Source organism: Rutidosis leptorrhynchoides, chromosome 10 (assembly GCF_046630445.1).
Source record: "Rutidosis leptorrhynchoides isolate AG116_Rl617_1_P2 chromosome 10, CSIRO_AGI_Rlap_v1, whole genome shotgun sequence".
Taxonomy (NCBI): domain Eukaryota; kingdom Viridiplantae; phylum Streptophyta; class Magnoliopsida; order Asterales; family Asteraceae; genus Rutidosis; species Rutidosis leptorrhynchoides.
Window position 1 is genome coordinate 162,524,037 of NC_092342.1, and position 6,780 is coordinate 162,530,816.

Consider the following 6,780-nt stretch of genomic DNA (forward strand, 5'->3'; position numbering starts at 1 on the left):
CCTCCGCGCACTTTTACCAGAAAAGCAGATTTGAACGTGCGATGTCAAGCTGTAAAGAAAAAGTGGGTTAGGTGAAGAGTGTGCTCAGCGCACCCTTACTGTAGGCGCCGCGCACAGTACTTTTCACCAACTGTTCAGCTTCTTTAATTCCATTTCCAGTTTCATTTCAAGAGTACCAGTTTCCTTTCTGTTCAGAGACGAAAACATACGATTCAAAGTAGTTCTTGGGCTTATCAAAGTGCATCTAAGCACTCAAATCATTGAAGAATCCAAGATCATTCAAGAGCTTCATCCAAGATTACTCCTAAAAGGTTAATCTTGTATTTACAATGAATTCTATCTTTGTTACTGTTGTGTTTAAGTTTTCAAGCATGATTGTTGGCTAGTCCATTTTATGTTCATCTAGATAAATAACCGAGATGTTGAATGTTTACTATTGATTGATTGTTATTATGTACGATAGTTTGATGTTTGAATACAAGAACCATTCTTGTTAAGTTTAATCCTTTCGATTCAACTAGTTGATATGTTCATTTGATTAAGAAACATCATCTTGTTAAGTTAATGTATTGATTTACACCTAGTGACATGTGTTTATCCGTCTTTTACTAAAAGGGATAAGTTAAGTTCAAATGGTTAATTTACATAAGAATGTAAGAATGACTCTTGTAGATACTTTGGAATAGCTTAATTAGTATGTGTAATTGTCTAGGAGAATGATCAATTCCTTAGAATCTGTTATACACACTTTCAACTACCTAGTTCCATCAATTAACATGTGTTAGTGATTTGCCTTATCTAGTGACGTTTATAGGGATCTTATTATAACACTTAGTTAATTATTTGGGTTAGGTGAATTGAGCATTTAACCGGACCAAGGGAATGAACTAAGTTAAACCTTTAGTTGATATAGGAGTGGATCATGTACAACACACCATTGACTTGATCATTCTTCAAGTCTTCAAACTAGTTGAATTAGTTGATTACAAATAGGAGGTCTTAGATGACAAGAACATCACTTGCGTCGTGTAATCCCGTTTGAGTGTTTGCGCAAGACTACTCTTGGTGAACCAATTAATTAGTTCTCGTGCATAACCAATCAATCCGATCTTAATCCTAAATAACATTCAACATTAAGGGTAAAAAGTCTAGATGAGCATATTTCTTAAATTCGATATCAAAACTATCTTTCTATTTTCATAAACTAAAAATACCAAAAATATTGTCTTTTTAATCTTATTCATCACTTGATTCGCCCATCGTAAAAGGGCAATCCAAAATATATCTTGTACTTGTAATTTTCTTAGTTAATCACAATTTAGTTTATAATCCTAATTTGATTTAGATATTGTCCTTGGAACGATACACTGATTTTACCATTTACTATACTACTACATGATCGGGTACACTGCCCGTTAGTGTGTAGCAATCTCTAATCGGTATTTTTCCATACTATTTCATACAACAATTCATATACCACGTTTTGCACATCAAGTTTTTGGCACCGCTGCCGGGGACAGTTTTGTGTCAAAATAGAATTGTTAACTAATTTGTGATTAAGTAGTTTCTTAATTATTTTAAATTATTAATAGTCTTTGATTTTAATTTTGTAGAATCGGTGCGTTTAATAGTTTTGTTAGTTGTGTGATTGACAGATTTTAGGTTGCATATGCCACATACATGAAGTTCAGATTCTCCATTACTTACACCGCATACAGAACCTGATAAGAAGCTTGGAAGAATCCCAAAAGAAGTACTTGAACTTTTTGAATCTTCATCAAAGCAAGAAACTTTTGATTCAGAATCAAGTACAACCAAGCCAAGATATTCTGAATTTGAACCAGTTCGTCCTCCAAATTTTGAAATGGAAGGAGAGGCAAGACAGGTGGTACCAAGACAATCAATGGAGGCCAAGATGAAGGCAACCCGAACCGGACAAGGAAGTGCAATTACTCCACCCACAGGTGAAGAAAAATTTGAAATAAAAGGACCTATTCTCCAAATGATTAACAACAGATGTCAATTTGGTGGTGGTCCAAATGAAGATGCAAAAGAACATATTCGTCTTTTTCAAGAGATATGTCTTCTATTCAAACTTAAACCAGACACTGATCAGGCCATATTTTTAAGACTTTTCCCATGGACACTCCACGGGGAGGCACGAAGTTGGTTAGATTCATTGGCTGAGGCTACGATAGAAACTTGGGATGGTATGTTGGAAAAATTTCTTAAGAAATATTTTCCAGCTTCTAAGTCCGCGAGACTCCAACAAGAAATTATCCAATTTTGTCAAAAGCCGAAGGAAACCTTGTACGAAGCATGGAATCGATTTTCCAAAATGCTAAGAGGTTCTCCAAACCATGGTTTGGATACCTTCAAAAAATTCCAAATCTTTTACAAGGGTTGTGATGTTGCAACTCGAATTTCCATTGATCAAGCGGCCGGAGGTTCACTCATGGACAAAACCGAGCAAGTGGCTTATGAGATAATCGAGAAGCTAGCCGATTATTCTCATGAGTGGCATCAAGAACGATCAATTACTCGTAATGCTCAAGTCCAATGCGCCGGTGCTTATGATGACCTTAGTTCCCTAAGTGTGAAAATAGACAGTGTTGCTCGAAATATGGACAAGATCACTAAGGAAATTCATAGTATAAAGGTGGGTTGTGAATACCGTGGTGGCCTCCATTTAGGAAAAGATTGTGGTGCCGGTTTAACAGTGGCTTAAAAAGAAGAAGTGGCTTTCATAAGCCAAAGAAATAATAATCAATTTCAAGGAAGAGCCCAATTTAACCGAAACTTCAACAACCCCTACAACCCTCAAGGTAAAAATTCCAATTACCAACAAGGGTCAAGTAGTGGGTTCCAACAACAAACTCCGGGTTTTTATCAAAAACCCCAACAGGAAGAGAAAAAGTCAAATTTGGAGAATATGTTGGAAAAGTTGATTGCATCACAAACTCAGCTTGTTACAAACATAAACTAAACGAACGAGAAAAATGAACATCAGTTTAGAAACCAACAAGCCTCAATTCAGAATTTGGAGAAGCAAATGAATGGTTTAGCTAGTTTACTTAGTGAAAGAAAACCAGGGAGTTTACCGGGTGATACTAATAAGAACCCCCGAAATGAGCACGCCAATGTTATCACCACACGGATTGGTCTAGCATACGAAGCTCCAAGAATGCCCGAAGATTCTAATTTCAGTGTTCCGTTGAACAAAAATGATGTACCGGTTAAGGAGCCGGAACAAGTGGTTGAGAAGGAAGAACGTGAGAAACCCGTAGTGAAGCCATATCAACCACCGCTCTCATACCCAAGGAAACAACAACAAGAAGAAAGGCTCGAAGCCAAAAGGTCAAAATTTCTAGATATGTTTAAACAAATTAACATAAATATGCCTTTCATTGATGTGATTTCAGGTATGCCCAAGTATGCTAAGTTCTTAAAAGACTTACTTACTAATCGGAAGAAAATGGAGGAACTTTCATCCGTCACCATGAATGCTAATTGTTCCGCAATTTTGACGAACAAAATACCAAAGAAGTTAGTAGATCCTGGGAGTTTTACCATACCATGTCTCCTAGGAGATTTGGAATGCATTAAAGCATTATCGGATTTAGGGGCTAGCATAAATTTGATGCCTTATTCATTATATGTTAAGCTAGACCCCGGAGTACTAAAACCAACCCGAATGACAATTCAACTAGCGGACCGCTCTGTTAAATTCCCTCGTGGAATTTTAGAGAATATGTTAGTAAAATTGGGTACCCTAGTATTTCCGGCCGATTTTGTAATTTTGGACATGGAAGAGGACACACGTGTACCTCTTTTATTGGGTCGACCTTTCCTCAATACCGCTAGAGCTATGATAGATTTTCATGGGCAGAAATTGACCCTTAGCATTGAGGATATTAAGGTTACCTTTTCCGTTGACCATGCCTTGCAATACCCTGAGTCTACTGATAATAAATGTTATTATTTGCAAACCGTAGACACGTATTCAGAATTATTGCAGGAATTTCCAGAATTGCAAGGTTCAGGAGAATGCATTTTGGCGGAAGGTGATGAAGAGAACATGGTGGAAGAAGTGGAGATGTTGACCACATTGATGGCTAACGGTTATGAGCCAAATGATGAAGAATACAGAAAGTTAGATTTAAAAAATGAGTACCGATGTAAAACATCGATTGAAGAACCTCCCTTTTTGGAACTAAAGCTACTTCCAAGTCACTTGGAATATGCTTACCTTCAAGAGGATTCTACTCTCCCGGTTATCATTTCATCCGAACTCTCTGTAAGTGAGAAGTCTAAACTTGTTTCCATGTTAAAAGCCCATAAACCGGCTCTAGCATGGAAAATTCATGACATCAAGGGTATAAGTCCCTCTTATTGTACACATAAGATTTTAATGGAAGATAACTATAAGCCATGTGTACAAAGACAAAGGCGACTGAACCCTAATATGCAAGAAGTCGTTAAAAAGAAGATTGTCAAACTCCTTGATGCGGGTCTTATTTACCCAATTTTGGGTAGTCCTTGGGTGAGTCCGGTCCAATGTGTACCCAAAAAGGGTGGCATGACCGTTATCACCAACGAAAATGATCAATTAATTTCCACTAGGACTTTCACGGGGTGGAGGGTATGTATTGATTATAGAAAATTAAATGATGCTACCCGAAAAGACCATTTTCCCCTTCCTTACATTGATCAAATGTTAGAAATATTAGCAGGAAATAACTTTTATTGTTTTCTTGACGGTTTCTCGGGATATTTCCAAATCCCTATAGCACCCGAGGACCAAGAGAAAACCACCTTTACATGCCCTTATGGTACTTTCTCTTATCGACGTATGCCCTTTGGCTTATGCAATGCTCCTGCTACCTTTCAAAGGTGTATGGTAGTTATTTTTCATGATATGATTGAAGACTTTATGGAAGTATTCATGGATGACTTTTCAGTCTTCGGTGATTCTTTTGACTCATGTCTTAATAATCTTGAGCGTATGTTGATTAGGTGTGAAGAATCTAATCTTGTGCTTAACTGGGCGCCCCCTGACGCGGACCTTACCACTACCTTTCTGTTCAGAGATGAAAACATACAATTCAAAGTAGTTCTTGGGCTTATCAAAGTGCATCTAAGCACTAAAATTATTGAAGAATCCAAGATTATTCAAGAGCTTCATCCAAGATTACTTCTAAAAGGTTGATCTTGTATTTACAATGAATTCTATCTTTGTTACTGTTGTGTTTAAGTTTTCAAGTATGATTATTGGCTAGTCCATTTTACGTTCATCTAGATAAATAACCGAGATGTTGAATGTTTACTATTGATTGATTGTTATTATGTACGATAGTTTGATGTTTGAATACAAGAACCATTCTTGTTAAGTTTAATCCTTTCAATTCAACTAGTTGATATGTTCATTTGATTAAGAAACATCATCTTGTTAAGTTAATGTATTGATTTACACCTAGTGACATGTTTTTATCCGTCTTTTACCAAAAGGGATAAGTTAAGTTCAAATGGTTAATTTACATAAGAATGTAAGAACGATTCTTGTAGATACTTTGGAATAGCTTAATTAGTATGTGTAATTGTCTAGGAGAATGACCAATTTCTTAGAATCTGTTATACACACTTTCAACTACCTAGTTCCATCAATTAACATGTGTTAGTGATTTGCCTTATCTAGTGACGTTTATAGGGATCTTATTATAACACTTAGTTAATTATTTGGGTTGGGTGAATTGAGCATTTAACCGGACCAAGGGAATGAACTAAGTTAAACCTTTAGTTGATATAGGAGTGGATCATGTACAACACACCATTGACTTGATCATTCTTCAAGTCTTCAAACTAGTTGAATTAGTTGATTACAAATAGGAGGTCTTAGATGACAAGAACATCACTTGCGTCGTGTAATCCCGTTTGAGTGTTTGCGCAAGACTACTCTTGGTGAACCAATTAATTAGTTCTCATGCATAACCAATCAATCCGATTTTAATCCTAAATAACATTCAACATTAAGGGTAAAAAGTCTAGATGAGCATATTTCTTTAATTTGATATCAAAACTATCTTTCTGTTTTCATAAACTAAAAATACCAAAAATATTGTCTTTTTAATCTTATTCATCACTTGATTCGCCCATCGTAAAAGGACAATCCAAAATATATCTTGTACTTGTAATTTTCTTAGTTAATCACAATTTAGTTTATAATCCTAATTTGATTTAGATATTGTCCTTGGAACGATACACGGATTTTACCATTTACTATACTACTACATGATCGGGTACACTGCCCGTTAGTGTGTAGCAATCTCTAATCGGTATTTTTCCATACTATTTCATACAACAATTCATATACCACGTTTTGCACATCAAGTTTTTGGTACCGCTGCCGGGGATCGAACCCGGGTCACCCGCGTGACAGGCGGGAATACTTACCACTATACTACAACGACTGTGCAAACCGTTGTAGTTTTGCACGGGGGGTAATTCTCTCAGATATGTAATGCAACTTGGCTTATTGTCATATTTTATGAAAATTTTTAAAGTTTTTGAACTAAAAGTATTAGCGAAAAAGCCAAGTGTGGGGGATGTTACTAATCTTTTCGAATTATTATCACAAAGTTTTGCAAAGTTAAAACGATTAAAGTACTTTTAGCTTGGAAATAAAAGAAATAAAAGTCACTAAACGGAAAGGATGCATCTAGTCCATCCTTGAAGGAAGTAAAGTCTTCCGAATGTCGCCTTACTTGATATAGCAAACTTCCT

General features: G+C 36.2%; 1 non-coding gene across 1 annotated transcript; it reads right to left on the reverse strand.

Moving 5' to 3' along the window:
• Nucleotides 1-6,395: 6,395 nt before the first annotated feature.
• TRNAD-GUC (transfer RNA aspartic acid (anticodon GUC)) lies at nucleotides 6,396-6,467 on the reverse strand. Its single transcript has one exon. It is a non-coding gene; the product is annotated as a tRNA-Asp (tRNA).
• Between the last annotated feature and the right edge of the window lie 313 nt (nucleotides 6,468-6,780).